Source organism: Solanum lycopersicum, chromosome 7 (genome assembly GCF_036512215.1).
Source record: "Solanum lycopersicum chromosome 7, SLM_r2.1".
Taxonomy (NCBI): Eukaryota; Viridiplantae; Streptophyta; class Magnoliopsida; order Solanales; family Solanaceae; genus Solanum; species Solanum lycopersicum.
The window spans coordinates 32,091,963-32,109,955 of NC_090806.1; positions in this window are offsets into that span (position 1 = coordinate 32,091,963).

Below are 17,993 nucleotides of genomic sequence, written 5' to 3' on the forward strand. Positions count from 1 at the left end.
TGAGGTCAATAATGTTCAAGGGCAAAATGTAATTTCACACTAACTAAAACACTTAAGTTATTGTTATTACCATTAACTTATTTTGTTATTATTTCACCTTTTTTTTGAGTTATTGTGCTATCTATTTTATTATTTTTATTTAATTCTTAATATTTTTTCTATTCATTATGCGTATTAAAAATGTTTACTAATTTATCATAATGAATTACTTCCATCTTTATTTTGGTTCTAATTAATATACTCGAAAATAAATAAGTGTGATAAATTATAATCTATATTATATTGAAATTAAAGAAAAAAAATGTTAAAAAGTAACTTTACAAATAAAAATGAATAGGATGATATATTTGTATTAAAGATGACCAAGAATAAAAATGTATTTCATTCTAACAAAAATCTATCAAATATAAATAATTCTAGAAATATCTTTCTATATATAGTGAATGATGATGAAAGGTAAAATTTAACTTCATGCAAACAAAAATCTACCAAGAATGATAAGAAGAAAATTAAATAATTCTAGAAATATTTTTTATTATTATTATTATTATTATTATTATAATTACATCATTTTTGTTATTTTTTTATTTTTTATTGGTTATTGTGATATCTATTTATTAGATAAAAGTAAATAAATTATGATTACGTTTACTCTTAATAATTATATCAAGTATAGTATTAGTTATTATCAATCAAAATTAAAACTTAACTGTATATGTATATTTCAATTTTGTGTATTGACACCTAATTTTGACTCTCGTCAATATAAATTAATCACCGAGCTTCTTAATTCTCAACATTAGAATAATTAGTTCTGTAAAATTCAACATAGTTTGTTAGTTTATCTTAAATAGTTTTGTCGCTTTTTACAAAAAAAAAATATAATGTATATGTCTTACATGATTATATATAATTAGTATATTTTACGAATATTCAAAAATCATCTAAATATTAGTTATTTGTTTATTAAAGTTTCACTTTATATTTGCGAATTAATTAGTTTGATTATGCTTTGTTAAGATTAAAAGGCTCGTTTATTAATGAATATTCATATTATTTTAGTTTTAGTTGAATTTCAAGTTAAATTCGATTTAGTTAATTTAATATTTCATTTAACTTGTCTTCAAACCAAATTTGGGACTTTATTTTCTTTCCTCCATCCCATTCATTATTACCCAGCACACATACAATACCAATTACAGCCAGCAACCCAAGCAATATGTGTTTTGCATTACCAAAATCAACCCAACAACCCTGTACATAGTCGTCTTCTTCACGCTCAAAGTGACGCAAACCCATAATTTCAGACGCAAGTCGAGTGAGCTATAGTAACAACCTGGCGCGTCCTCTTCTCCTTCTCCGTTATCCTCTCGTACAAGACCATTTATTGATATGCCAGATGGAGCAATCTCTATACTTGTTCGTCCTTGCCTCATTTGGAATCAATGGCTATCCTCTTCATTCTGTTGGGAGATTGTACAAATTTGTACCCGATTTAGCTGGCAACCTTATCCTCCAAGGATTTTGAATTTCGAATTCAAATTCACTCCGGTTGCCCCCTTTTTAGTTCAGCCCCATTCCCGTATATAAGAGTTATCAACTACTTTGTAGGAGGGGGATTTTGGAGAGAAAATTTTTTTCATAACAAAATTTTTACAGCAGCTTAAGAGAGAAAATATATAAGCACACCAATATATATATATATATATATATATACACCCATCAAGGTCGTGTTCGAAGCAGAGATATTTCCCAATTCGTGGTTGTCATTCGAATTCAAGTCGTGTGGGGAAGACACATGCCTTGATCGCATTGTCTCTAGCTCACTGCCCCGGAAAAGGTGAGTTTCCTTAATCTCAACTCACTCGTTATTTTATTTTGTTATATTTCAGCGAGCATGAAGTTCTATGTTGGTTTGTTCCTACTCTCGCTCACTCATTTTCTATCCTCCGTGAGTTATCTTAGATAGTGATGAGGGTTTTGTCTGGTTTCAAGTAGTTTGTTTCGTGTTTAAGGTTGATATATGTTGTTGATGTTGGCTGCTCGTCTTCAAACACCTATAAAGATTGAGGATAGAATTAGAGGTTTGTCGGTCTTGTAGGATTTGGATATGGCCTGTTACTGTTGAATTGATTTTTTTGAAATCTTTCAAGCATGTTCTCGTTCCTTTCACAGAAGTGGACTCGAGAATATGGCTCAAGAATGCATATGAAGCTGTATATTTTCTTTTGAATGTTTTTTTTAAAAAAAATCGTTGCCCTTCTCGCTTCATTTTCCAAATCTTCATAAATGAGTTTCATTTAGCTTTCCAGATTATCTCGCCTGTCTTAGCCTTTCTCTTCAGCCATCATGAGTAGGAGTTTTGCTTGGCATTTGATGTTAAGTCATCACTCTCTTTTCTTAGGTTGGATATTAATCAAATGCTAGTTATTTCATGCCCTCTTTCGAAAGGTTTACAGCCTTGAGAGGCTTGTTTTATTTCGTCGTGGTTGAAGTGCAGATTTGCTGGTTTTTATATATGTATTAAACCTATGGTTGTTTATGTTGTTTCAATGCGCTTTCTTCCTTGTTCGAAGTCGGAGGGAATGCCTAAAAGGGGGATCCACCTGCTGGTTTTTTTTTATGCCTGAAATTTCTTGAGCAGTAGCATACTATTGCTAGATTTTACTCACTATAGCCTTGTACTATAAGCATAAATTATCTCACTTAGCTTTCTTTCCAATTAGCATATAGTATCCTTGTCAAGACATAAGTTTACAACCCCTATTTTGTTGTTTTCCTCAATGATAGCTTGCTCGAATATCATACTTTTGAACAAGCATAATCACCTCGTTGCCTACATCATTCTAAGTTATTCAAGAAGTGGCCCTCTAGCTTAATTGATTCGTTTTGTCTCAACTCTTTTATTTAGGATTATTGTGATCTTATGCATATGCAAAGAATGTCTTAAAGTTATGTTTTTACTCCTTAGGATGTGATTTATATTAGCCATCATATAGCTTCATTTGTTGAAGAGCTTGTTTTGTACTTGTGTTGCTTTCATGGATGTCTATAGCTCTTCTTATTCAGTTTTTTTTTTCTGTATTTCGTCAAACATTATCTGAAATTTCTTATTCCCATTTTTGTTGCATGTGAAACAAACCCGAGTTCATCATGAACTCCTCTATTTACATTCCTCGTTTAGCCATGAAGGCTCAAACCACCCTCCCCTGATGCTTGTCAGCTTCTGGAAAAGGTGTACAAGTCTAAAAAACAGCAGATACACTGCTGAGAATTAAATGGCAGGTTCCCCGAAACCTGAAAATGGGTTGTTATACCCATTTTATACATTAATATACAGGTCAAAACATGAATAAGGGACCCAATTCAAAGTTCAGGTCAATATTAGTAACGATATACTGCTGGAGAAGAATCTTAAGCTGTCGAAATTCGAAGAATGAGTCGATATACCATCATTATACACTGATATACAGACGCGTTATACCGGATATAGATGTAAAAATGTGAAATGCAGTTTTAACGTACAGGGATGTAGAATTCAAGTAAAAAAAGGAACAATGAATAAATACATGCACAGAATATAGCCCGTATACACTAATATACATAATTTATACATAGATATATAGTAGTAAGAACAGTACATGTATAAAATACGTTGAAGTAGTCTGGAAAACACAGAAAACGTGAAATTCCAGTCAAAACAAGGATTTTAGGAGTGCGAAATGCGTCAATATACAGGATGTATACATCCAATATACGTTCGGTGTATATTCTATCATTTGAAAGTAGCAGGAAGCCCAAAGGCTTAAAGGCCCATCATAAAATTTTTAATTAAATAGGCCCAAAAGCTACAAATCTTTCTTATGCAGGATTGAGGTTCTTAAAAGGGGCCCAAGCCCATGTTTTGAATAATTTAGTATAGGATAAGTGGGCCAAAGCCCAATTTAATGAATTTGGGTAATTGACCCAAGTTCAAATACTCTTTCCTCTCCCTCCTTTATTTATTATTTGTTGGATTGGCTGACGTTTGATTGAATTTTATTAATTTCTAAAAGACAGTCATTTCTTGCTATATTTATATAGTCATAAATTTTTACTACTATTATTTTATTTATTTAGTTTGTTTTATTGACTTTTGTCAACATTTAGGTTATTCCCTTAAGATAATTTCCTTTAAATGCTTCCCTTTAGAAATAATGATAAATAAAAAATGAAATGAAATGAATATATATAATAAAATGAATTTTCTCTTTATTTTTGGAAAAGTTATTTTAAAAAGTTCAGTTAGTCAAATCGTCGGTCAACCGCAAGTTAGCGGGCATTCCGAGGGTCTAACACCTTCTCGGAATGAACATTTGAACTTCGAACCTTTTTCAATTGATTTTTATCTGTTTTAAATCTTTTGAAAAATAATTATAAATTTTTTCTTGATTTTATCAAAAATCAAGTGGCGACTCCGTAATTTGAAAAATTGATTTCTCTTAAATCATAAGAATAATTGGTTTTTTCAAAACTTAGTCATTTTTTCACTGTTATATATACATTATATATTTTTAAGCAAAACAGAAATGGCGACTCCGCTGGGGATTAATTAAGTTCTAACCATGGGATGTGACTGATTGACTAACTCTTTTTAGTTGTTAAAATGAAGTTTGTGTCGACTCTGTTTAAATTTTCATAAATTGTCATTGCATTTCATGGAATTTTACGATATATATGTATAGTATATTAATTAACGATTTGCGAAACCACAGCCGGACTCTTTTTATACTCACCCTCTTTCGAAATTAGCGACAATTTATTGGTTCGTTAGGTGCCCAATGACTGTTGCGAATTTCAGCCCAAATTGTCCGTTTGAGTTTCCGGTCCTTTCAAAAGTCACTCCTAGTCAACTAGCGTAGTGTTGAGCCAAATCCTGAATTTAGGAGCATTTGAACTAAGATGACTCAACGCCCAAGGAGTGTTGGGAATATTAGAAAGCCCACCTTGTGTCTACTTGGCCCAAATTGCCAATAACAAATAATCATGCCTACGTGTTGATTAAAGGATGTATATGTGTTTTAAAACGATTTATGGTCTACGGGGTGGGGGGTTGACTAAACTTCGTTCGCTATTTTTGTAGGATGAATCTGACATATAAACCTTCGAAAACAAGAATGGTTACTATCCTCGACCCTTTCCTCAAAGTATGGTGGAGGTTCATGAACAACGATGATAAAATGATCATTCAGAAACACATAGGTCACCTCCCGTCGCTGTTAGAGATGAATGTTTGGCCTGGCCTAATTGGCACGATGGTGAAATTCTGGGATAGTGAGAACATGGTTTTTCGGTTTGGGGAAGTAGAGTTGACGCCAACTATAGAAGAAATTCTTATCAGCTATGAAAATGTCACCATGTGCAACAAAAGGAAACGACATCCAGATACAGATCTCCTAAACCCCATAATATGGGATTTCGCCGAAATTAGGGAAAAGTTGTCATTGGTTAAAGCCCAGTGGATGGAAAAACTCCTTGGCCCCAATATACCATTCCGAAAACTATACTATCGATTTGGGCGTGCAAGGGCTTATGAGAAATATAAAGACGAGTTTATTTCAAAAGAAAAATAGAAAGAGATGTGTCTCATTGCATTTGCGATATGTTTGCTCAGGACGATGGTTTTCCCTCAAGGACAAAAATACACTATTCATCCTAGTGTATTTATGGTCACTCATGCCATTTTCTATGGAGTGGATTACAAAACATCAACAAAGTACTACACTTTAGCGCCTATGATTCTAGCCGACATCTATAGGGCTTTAGACAAGTGTCAGAGCCGAGAACACTTTTTTCAAAGATGTAATCTGATACTACAGTGGTGGTGGATGCGACATTTAATCAAGACTCATAGTCCAAAAGAACCAGATCCCCTAAAACGGTCCGACGAGCTACACGGTCATGATTGGTGGTTGTATCATAATCGTTGCAACAAGACTGGAGGAGAGAGTTTTTGGTATCCGAGGCTTTGAGGGCTGAGAGCAGAAGACGTACAATGGTTAATAGATAGTTTGGTAGTAACTAAGAATATGGTGGTTCGAACTGAAAAAGTACCTTATTAGGTATTTGCTGGATTAAGAGGGACTAGACCATATGCTCCCGGTCGAGTTTTGAGAGAACTAGGAGGGAAACAAGAGTTGCCCCAAATCGCAGACATGAGGAAATTCGTAATTGACCACGAGAATGGGCGAGTTGCATTTGCTGAAGACATGCGTAGGATGTGGAGATCTCGAAGAGTGTTGGGTGAGACTGTACTAAATAGGTTTCGTCCAGAATGTTCGAGGGAATACAAAGAATGGCTGAAAAAGAGTCTAGCTGGAACTATTGAGCCTGGTCCAAACGTTTCTCATATTATTGCCGACGTCGGAGCCAAACATCAAGTCCGACTTCACCGCTTTCAAGAGAGGTTTGATAGGAGTGAATTAGAGCATCAACGTTGTCACTCAAAAGACGCCGAAGTCATACCTCGATTGAAACAAGAACTACGAAGAGCTAGACAGTGAATAGCAGAGTTAGATGATAGCATGGAACGACAAATTCAATAGATAGATGGATTCAGACATCAAGAAGGAGCTCGATTGGCAAGAGATCATCTCTAGGCAAACAGATATGCTATGTGGGAGGAAGTCAACATCGCCAAGAGGAGCAGACTTGATGAAGGATCAAAGGAGGCTTGAATTTTATTTACCATCCCCTATGTGGGAATGCTTTATTTGTACTTTGTTTTGTAATTTATTTTCAGAACTATTTCTCTGTTTTATGTTTATCAAACATCTTGGATGCTATTAATGAAGTATTTTGGGGATAATAAATCGGGTTTAAAAGCATATACATCCTTCAAATTTGTTAGGACCACCCTTGGCACAAAGGGTCACAAGCATGATTAGGACGCGATATGTGTGTTTAACTGCTTATGTGTTATGTTGCTATGAATGAGGATATTGTAAACTCACTCCTATCCAGAAATTTCCAAAGAATATACAGAAGCCACTATTACAAAATGACTAACCAAAGTTTTCAAGTCTTAAGTTTCTCACCCAAAAGATCTCCTCCTATACCTAAAACACTATTCTACCATCTCAGGAAAGGCAAAATTGTTGCTATGGACAAGGGCAAGAACATCCAGATGGAACTCACAGAAGAAGAACTACAGAGAAAAATTGAACGGATCACTCGGGAAATTCAAGAACCCAAGAAAAAAGAGCTCAGAGTCGACATGGTCACAGCAATTTAGAAAGCTCCAGTCGTGACGTTGGATGAGGATCTGGCATCACAGATAAAAAGAAAGAAAGATGTTGAGATGGAGACAGAGGGCTTGAGAGAGAAGTTAGACATGCTTCGGTTGAAAGTACAAGAAAGAGAAGCGAGAGAGGCGAGGATAGATTCGGAGACCGCCGCTCTGTTAGCTAAAAATATGTTACTTTACAAGGAACTGACAGTCCACAGCAACATGACGGGCGGAAAATACCCCGCCTATGAGCAAGGAGCAGCCAATAGTGGTCCCGACAATGCTCACCTTGAAGTGATTGAGGAGGATGACGGCGAGGAAATCGTCTACAAGCCTCCATTCCTAGGTCGTCTGAAAGGAAGCAAATAACGCTGCAACAAGAAGAGAAATGACTTACGTGTCATCATCATGTTATTAAGAATTTTACTGTTGTCTTTCAATTTCCTTGTAATCGTAATGAATTAATGAAAATATTTTATCCTATACTTGAACTACGTCGGGCCTGAATTCTCCTTGTGAGATACGTAGGCAGCCTCTCCTGGCCCGACCCCTATCTTTTAAAAAATTTCATTCTCCCCTTCATGTTACGAGATAATACGAAGATCAGATCAACATACGTTAAAAAGCAGCTGCAAGAAGACCGTATCTCAATATAATTTAGCCTTCCCGAGACAGTGTCAAAACTAAAACAAGCAAACTCCTTCTTGTTAAAAAAAGGTGTTTCCGTCCTCACTCGTGGGTTTAAGATATCCTCAAACAAAACAACTTGTGTGTTTATCTACTCTCTATGTGATATTATGCATTTTGTACTCTGAATCTGCACTGACAAATCTGCCTTTGAATTGTTTTCCTTCTCTGGTACTTTGAAACTGATCTGTGTCGATCGAAGCAGGCAGATCATCCTTATTTCATCAGATCAAAAGTTCCCGCAGATTCCTTCCCTAGACAAAGCTCATCCAGAGGAAAGACAATTATAGGAGATAACAATAAAGAAGTGAGTCTTACTGATGTTATGGTGGCCCAACCCACCGTGGAAGAACACAATGAGTTTATTATGCAGTTGATGCAACAGAGTACAGAAATGAGAGTGGAAATGCAAAAGAGACATGATCTACCTCCACCTGGATTCGCACCTAATGCAGATGACGGAAGGCCTCCAATCTACTTCTCTTCTTCAAATATGGATCCAACTCAGAATCAGCCATCTACACCTGTTCATAATACGTCGGTTATAGATCTGACTACCCAAAATTCACAATATGCTTCTGCATCCTACCAAACTCCATCACCTCTACAAAACAACCATTCTCAAATGCCACCCCATCCTCAAAATACTTAATATCAAACTGCCCCACCACCACAAAATCAAAATCTAAATGCTTTCAATCCCCAAACACCCCACAACCACTTAAATCAGAACACTAATCCTCAGGTCTACCCACAAAATTACCAAACCAGCCAAAACGTTCCAAGTCCCTCTAAGCTCCACCCCTACCAAATTGGGACACCTTCCAAGTTCCTGTTCGTTTCAAGCACGATGTGCACGGTTCTGAGTTGGACCACTATGAAGAAAAGGAAAAGGAATGGAGGGAAAAAGGAAGATGCAAAGATCGATATAAAAGAGGGAAATCAAAAAGGTCATGAAAGAGTTACAGTGCATCCCCGACATCGCTGGACTCAGTTACGAGGACTTGTGTATCCACCCAGATTTGTACCTTCCCGAAGGGTTCAAAATTCTAAAGTTTGACACCTTCGCAGGAGTGGGCAACCCCATGGCTCATTTGAAAGCCTATTGTGACCAGTTCGTGGGAGTTGGCAGGGATGAGGCTTTGTTGATACGGCTTTTCAGCTAAAGCCTGTGTGGGGAGGCCCTCGAATAGTTTACGTCACATGAAACCAAGCAATGACCCAGTTGGAAGGCATTGGCCAAAGATTTCATCGACCGATTTGCCTACAACGTTGAAATAGTTCCCGATCGGTATTCTCTAGAGAAGATGAAGCAAAAGCCAACTGAAAGTTATAGGGAGTTTGCCTATTGGTGGAGGAAGGAAGAGGCAAGGGTAAGGCCGCCAATGACCGAGAAAGAGATCGTGGAAGTGTTTATGCGGATGCAAGATTCAGAATACTACGATAAAATCATGTTGCTCGTTAGAGAAAAGTTCGCTGAGATAGTCAAGATTGTTGAGACTATAGAAGACTTTTAAATCGGGGGAAGATAGCCCGTGTACTACCATCACCTAGATCTTCAGGGTTGTTGAAGAAGAAAACAGAAGAAGTTGTTGTTGTTTCGTTTGGGGAAAGGAAAACCCCCAGAAGCTTGTCGTATTCCCAAGGTCGTTCCAGGCCTTCCTCAAAGTCCCACCAAGCTTACTACATGCAATCCTGTCATCCCAATAACCATATTACCACCCTCACTTATCAAAACGCTCAAGCTCCACTGTACCAAAGCCACCCTTCAATTACCAAAGTCCATCTCCCATTAACAAAAATTACCCTCAACCTTACCAAATTCTATCTCCCTATCAGAGTATTTCTCCCAACTGTGCTAATGTACAGTCGAGCTACCGAGCACCCCATCCTATTTATCAAGTACAAGATCCATTATACAAAAATCCCCTTCTGAATTACCTAGTTCCACCGCCAAATTACCAAACAAATCCATATCGTAGAAGCCAAGCTCCCCATCCAAATACTAGAAATTATCAATAGGTGCCTCCCCCTCAACAAGGAGGTTGTGACCCTCCCCAACCCAGATTTGAGAAGAGACCTTCAAGGAACTTTACTGCACTCGCTGAAAGCTGGACCAAATTGTATGAGAGACTGGATGCGGCTGGATACATCCGCCCTGTGGGGCCCAAGCCCGTGGATGTCAATTCAAAGTTCTACAAACCGATCAGAGATGTGCTTATCATTCCAATAGTGTTGGACATGATACTTAAGATTGTATCAACCTCAAGCACAAAATTCAGGATTTGATTGACTAGGAGGTAGTCTCTCTCCAACCGGCGGCACCAAATGTCAACATAAACCCGTTGCCGACTCATGGATGCGGCAATGTCAATATGATCGAGACAGATGAAGAATGGTATGGAACGAAGATGATTACTTCCATCGTGCACGATGATTTGGAAAGGGTTGTCGCTTCTTTAAGCGTCAAAGAAAAGAGAGAGTTTGTTATTTTGACACCTACAAAGGTTGTTGTCTTGGTGCCGTCAGAAACTCTCGTCAAGCCTTTGTTTGTCATTGAAACTGCTGCGGCACAAGGCATGACCAGGTCTGGAAGGTGTTACACTCCTGACGAGCTTGCTCTCGGAGGACAGAAGAAGGTCCAGGCTAAGAGGCCGATAAGCGAAGGAGAAGCGGAAGAATTTTGGAAAAGGATGCAACCAAAGGATTATTCCATCGTCTAACATTTAGAGAAGACTCTGGCTTAGATCTCCATATGGGACCTATTTATGAGCCCTCAATCCTGCAGGCAGGCCTTAATGAAAGCTCTTGATGATACATATGTACCCTCAGGTACAATTAGTGATAATGTAGCTACCATGATTCATCAGGTTATTCGAGGGCACCAAATCAGCTTTTGTGACGATGAGCTTCCAGTCGAACAAAAATCACATAACAAAGCACTGCACATCACCGTGATATGTCATGAAAAGGTTGTCAACCGCGTCTTAGTAGATGATGGATCTGGTCTGAATATTTTCCCGTTGTCGACATTGAGGCAGCTAAGGTTTGACCTCGGGAAACTGGAGCAAAACCAGGTCATCTTGAGATCCTTTGATGGGGTTCAAAGAGACACGTTGGTAGCAGTGAATTTGACCATTCAAATGGACCCAGTAGAGTTGAGCGCGCAATTTCAAGTATTGGATATAGATACCAGTCACAACCTTCTTCTAGGAAGGCCATTCATCCATATGGCTGGAGTTGTCCCCTTCACTCTCCATCAGATGATGAAGCTCGTATGGAAGAATGAAAAGTTGGTTATTCATGGCGAGTGGAGTCACCTTGGCAGGCAGGTGCCGATCATTGATGAAATACCGCGAGGTACATACTTTTACACGGTGGAGCTGGTGAATGCCACAGGCAAAGATATGGCCCCACAGACCCCCATGACAGCCGTATACAAGATTATAGCCACGGTGATGCTGCAGAATGGTTTTGAGCCAAGGCTTGGATTTGGAAGAGATTCCCAAAGAATTATTCAGTTCGTTCCGGTCCTCGTCAAGGGATTCATATATAGTTTGGGGAACATCCCCACAAATGATGACATAAAAGTGAAGAAGAAAAACGATCGAGCCTTGACTAGGCCGATTCCACATCTTTATCAATCCTTTCCAATTCGGGAGTATGCCGAGCATGAAGAAATTAGAGAAGGAATATGTGACCTCTTCAAGAAGATCGATGTTGTTGTCGAGGAAGAGGTCGAGCTAGATGGTATCTGCGATACTGAACCAAGGGAGGTGCTGCGGAACTGGACCTCCACGCTGATCCTTATACCCCAAACTCTTAAGTAGAAAGCCGTTATTTCATGCACATTAAAATCGGTGGTAGTCCGAAAGAGGCCCGAGACCCACCATTTTTGCATTTTCTTAATTATTAAAATTTTAAAATTTTCATTGTGATGTTCAAAAATGGCAACATGGCCCTATGCCATGGCCAATGTTTGCATTGTTTTTAAATGAAAGCCTCTTTGTTTTTAACTTTATTTATTTAGTTGTTTATTATACCCTACTTTCCTAATTTTGTCTGTTTATGATTTCAGTAACATAAGTTACAGACCTGCCAATGTCATGTCATGTCACGAGCTAAATGAACAAAATGAGGCAGGTGACGACAAGATTGACGATTATGAAGAAGAAAGTGTGGAACCTGATTATGTCGCCGAGGAATTTTGGCAGTTCGAGAATCAGCATAAACAAAATCTAGAAGAAACAGAAACGGTGAATTTGGGAGATTCAGAATGTGTTAAAGAGGTTAAGATCAGCACCCACCTAAATGAAGTTCAGAATGAGGGCCTAGTTCATTTGCTTGCTGAATATAGGGATGCGTTCGTGTGGGAAGTCGGTTGACTTGCACGGGTTGAGTACCGATAGCATATCTCATAAACTGCAAATCAACCCAGGGTTCAATCTGGTGAAGCAAAAAACTCGAAAATTCAAACCTGAACTGAGTTTGAAGATTAAGGAAGAGATCACCAAGAAAATAGAGTACCGATTGGTGAAATTAATGCAATATCCAACTTGGCTGGCCAATATTTATTCGGTCGCCAAGAAAGATGGGAAAATAAGGATTTGTGTTGATTATAGAGATCTCAACAAAGCTAGCATGAAGGATAATTTTCTACTGCCGAATATTCACATTTTTATTGATAACTGCGCAAAGCATGAAAAGCAGTCATATGTGGATTGTTACGCGAGTTATCATCAGATTCTAATGGATGAGGAAGACGCAGAAAAGACAGATTTTATTACACCTTGGGGTGTATATCACTACAGGGTGATGCCGTTCGGCCTCAAGAATGCGGGTTCCACCTACATGAGAGCTATGAAGACCATTTTTCACGACATGATTCATAAGGAAATTGAAGTGTACGTGGATGACTTCATAATCAAATCCTGTGAGAGTTCGGATCATTTGACACATCTAAGGAATTTCTTTGATCGTTTGTGTCGTTATAACTTGAAGTTAAATCCCGCCAAATGCGCTTTTGGAGTTCCATCCGAGAAGTTGTTGGGATTAATAGTCAGAGGAAAAGGTATTGAGCTCGACCCCTCTAAGATTAAAGCAATTCTAGAGTAAACTCCTCCAAAGATGAGAAAAGAGATGATGAGTGTCTTAGGGAGGTTGAACTACATCAGTCGATTCATAGCTCAATAAACCGTGGTGTGTGAGCCTATTTTCAACCTGCTGAAGAATGACGCCCCGACATAGTGGAATGAAGAGTGTCATACTGCTTTTGATTCTATCAAGAACTACGTATCCAATCCTTCGGTTTTGGTTCCTCCGTGAGAAGGGAGTCCTTTGTTGCTATATTTGTCTATCTCAGATAGTGCATTCGGATGCGTACTTGGTCAACACGATGATATAGGAAAGAAGGAAAGGGATATATATTATATAAGCAAGAATTTCACTCCATATGAGTCTCGTTACACATTAATGGAGAGAACATGTTGTGCTTTTACGTGGCTCGTCCAGAAGCTGAGACATTATTTGTCTTCCTATACTACATATCTCATTTCTAGAATGGATCCATTGAAGTATATCTTCTAGAAGGCGATGCCGACCGGGAAGTTACCTAAGTGGCAAATGTTGTTGAGTGAATTTGACATTGTGTATGTGACTTAGAAAGTGATAAAGGCACGAGCTTTGGCTGATCATCTTGCAGAAAATCCCATTAGTGAAGAATATGAACCACTTAAGACTTATTTTCACAATGAAGAAGTGTCGTTTGTGGGTGAGGATATTTCTAAAGCACATCCAGGTTGGAGATTATTCTTTGAAGGAGCGGCAAATCATCAAGGTAAAGGTATTGGAGCAGTCTTAGTGTCAGAATATGGCCATCACTATCGCGTGGCAGCTAAGCTCCGATTTAATTGCACAAACAACATGGCCGTATACGAAGCTTGTATTCTTGGTTTGAAAATGGACATCGACATGAATTTCTATTAATGTTAGTTATTGGAGACTCAGATCTTTTGATTCATCAAGTTCAAGGAGAATGGGCTGTGAAGAACCCTAAGATTATACCTTACGTACAATACGTGTAGAAGTTGTGCAAAAGGTTTCGTAAGATCGAGTTCAGACATACTCCCATAATACATAATGAATTGGCCGATGCTATCGCACCATCGCTTCGATGATTAAACATCCGGATGCAGATTATATTGATACTCTAGATATAGAGTTGAAATAACACCCAGTCCATTGTTCCCATGTTGAAGTAGAACCAGACGGTTTGCCTTGGTATTTTGATATAAAGAAGTATTTGGAATCTGGAACTTATCCTGAACATGCTACGACCAACCAAAAGAAGTCGATACTCCATGTGTCTCTCAATTTCTTTCTAAGTGGAGAAGTCCTTTATAGGAGGACTCCAAATTTGGGTCTTCTAAGATGTGTGGATGTTGTTGAAGCTCTGAAGATTATTGAAGAGATACATGTTGGAGTCTGTGGTACGCATATGAAAGGGATCACTTTGGCAAGAACGATCCTACGAGCGGGGTATTTCTGGATGACTATGGAGAATGATTGTTGTAAGTTTATGCAAAAATGCCACAAATGTCAAGTGCACGAGAATTTGATCAGAGTGCCACCTCACGAACTTAATGCTATGAGTTCACCTTGGCCATTCGTAGCTTGGGGAATGGATGTCATTGGTCCGATAGCGCCAGCCACTTCTAATGAACACAGATTCATCCTGGTTGCCATTGATTATTTCACTAAGTGGGTGGAAGCAGCTTCTTCCAAGTCGGTAACCAAGAAAGTGGTGGCTAATTTTGTTCGCAACAATCTGATGTGCAAGAATTTATCATTGTTGATAATGGTGCAAATCTCAATAGTCACTTGATGAGAGAGGTATGTGAGCAATTTAAGATTACTCATCAAAATTCAATTGCTTATCGTCCCCAAATGAATGGAGTTGTAGAGTCCACCAATAAAAATATTAAAAATTTTTTGAGGAAAATGATTGACAAGCATCGAGGTTGGCCTGAGATGTTACAATATGCTTTGCTGGGATACCGCACGACTGTCAGAACATTAATTGGAGCCACTTCATATTTGCTAGTATACGGAACAGAAGCAGTCATACCTACTGAAGTCGAGATACCATCTTTGAGAATCATCCAAGAAGGTGAGTTAAGCAACGTTGAATGGGTTAGCAAGAAGATTGATCAACTGACTTTGATTAATGAGAAGAGAATGGTTGTCGTCTGTCATGGTCAGTTGTATAGACAGAGAATGATTCGTGCCTTTCACAAGAGAGTAAGAGCCAGAAATTTTGATGTTGGCCAGTTGGTTCTTAAGCATATTTTTCCTCATCAAGTCGAGTACAAAGGAAGTTCGCACAAAACTGGCAAGGTCCTTACATGGTTCGTAAAGTATTATCTGGAGGTGCTTTGGTCCTATCAGAGATGGATTACACTATATGGCCTAAACTTATCAACTCAGATGCTGTCAAAAAATACTACGTGTGAAAAGTCAGCTTGTAATTCTGTTATTTACTTGTAATCATTTTGTTTTCTTGTATTCGTTTTGCTTAAATTCTTATCCACTCTGTAATGAACTTTGTCTGACCTGAATTCTCAAGAATGAGATACGTAGGCGGCCTATGTCGACTTCGGTCACCCCATTCATCCCCTTTAATTATTTCATTGTATCTGAACTACGTTCGACCTGGATTCTCAAGAATGAGATACGTAGGCGGCCTATGTCGGCCTCGGTCGGTTTTCTTTGTAAATGTTTTTTATTTTGTTAACCTTTAAGGGGGAACTACGTTTGATCTGATTCCTACCTCAACGGGATACGTAGGCGCCACAAGGGTTCGGTCATATCTCTCATAAGACTTATATTCCCCTTTACAATAGAAACAGGGACAAAATTTTGGAGAGGGACTCAAAATTCTCGAAAAAAGAGATTTTTCCTCAGAAAGTCAAGGCTGAAGAAATTTTGAAATTTGCAAATGGGACAGAATTTTTGAGAAGACCTCAAAAACTCCGCAATCTACTCAGCTACAGTGGAAATATAAGCAAGACAGTTAACTAGAACAGAAATTTTGAGGATGACCTCAAAATTTCAGCACAGATTTATCTGCAAGCCCGGAGCGACTTTGATAACTCCCCAATGAATATTCGGATAGACCTCCAAGCATCATATTCAAAAAAAAATTGTTAAGCCTGATATGACATGACTTGACAGTGTCCTTTTTAAGATACTATTTCTCAAAAGTTCACTTCTCTCTTAAATTCCCTTTTTGTGTTTTACTTGTTTTGGCATAAAATACTTTGTCTTATCTATTAAGATTCGAGAGATCGGGGAATCAATCGGAGACAGCAGGACCAGGAGCAGACAACTGAAGAAATTACCACAAATTAGTTTATTTTTAAAATTAACAATTTTTCTGTGGACGCAAGTTTATAGCTTTGCTTTGAAATAGGCAAATTCTTCCGATGCATGAATACGGAGAAGTCAAAGGATGAGAAAACCATCCCAGAATCAATAGTTTTTCTAGAAGCAGGAATCATTTTATATCACTTAAGTCAAAGACTTGGGAATATGAACTTTTTATTTCAGTCAATCTAAAAAAACATGGAATTTATGAAGAATTTCAAGCTAGATTCAAGGAGAATCAAACAAAAATGTCAAGGAAGAGTTTACGGTTTCCATAAAGGGGACAATTATTTTATTATCGCTCAAGACGATATACTATCTAGAATTCGTTTTACCGTTATCATCATTTGAGGTGATACGATATCCATGCATCACGGAAGATCACGCATCGCGGGTAAATACTCATGCATCGCGAAAGATCATGCATCGCGGGTCAATACTCATGCATCGCGGAAGATCATGCATTGAAAGCCAATACTCATGCATCGCGGAAGATCATACATCATGGAAGATCATGCATCATGGAAGATCATGCATTAAGAGTCAATACTCACGCATTGCGTAAGACCATGCATTGCGAGTTAAATTATACATCGTGAGAAGATTTCATACCTCCCAGAAAATTATACATCATGAGAAGATTCATACCTCATAGAAAATTATGCATCGTGAGAAGATTTCATGCCTCACAGAAATTATGCGTTGCGAGAAGATTTCATACCTCGCAGAAATTATGAATCATGAAAAGATTTCATACCTCACATAAATTATGCATCGCGAGAAGATTTCATACCTCAAAGAAATTATGCATCGTGAGAAGAATTCACACCTCACATAAATTATGCATTGCGGGAATATTTCACACCTCGAAGAAATTCACGCAATCACAGGAAGATATTCATGTCCCCTAAGAAATCATGAACTGCCGGAGAAGTAATCGGGCATCTACGGAGGATAATCTACTCGTCGGCATCAACTGCATTTTTTTATTTTGATTGAAGTAAAAAACACGAAGAGTACACCGACATCAAGAGAAGTGTCAACACTGCATCATCTTTCGTTCATGTTGACATCAGATGACGAATACATTGACATCAAAAGAAATGCCAGCATCGCATCGGCATTTATTTATTTCGACATCAAGTGAAGAGTGCATTGAAGATTACATTGCAAACACCAGGCATAAGCTTTATTTGCTTTACATCAGGCGGATCGAGTTGACGTTGAATATCAAGGAGAACAATGGAGTGTCGACATGGTAAAAAGACACTGTCTCCCATCCTAATTGCATTTTTAAGCTGACGAGTTTTTATCTCAGTATTTGTTGAGAGCATCCAAAAGGATGAATTCTCCAAAAAAACACAGGTGCGGACGACGTCAAAAAAGACGCAGCACAACATGGAACATTTTCTTAGCAGCGAACTGGGATACGGTCCAATGAAGAATGTCAAACTCTTAGGGCGCGAGAAGAGGAGCGACTTCCACCACAATCTAACCACACCCCTATCATAAGACATGTGGGTTCTTCTTTAGTTTTGTCAGGTTCAGTCTCGCATCCGGAAATTTTGATTTACCGGAAGCAAGTCTCCAATCTAAGTGACAGTGCACCACAGTC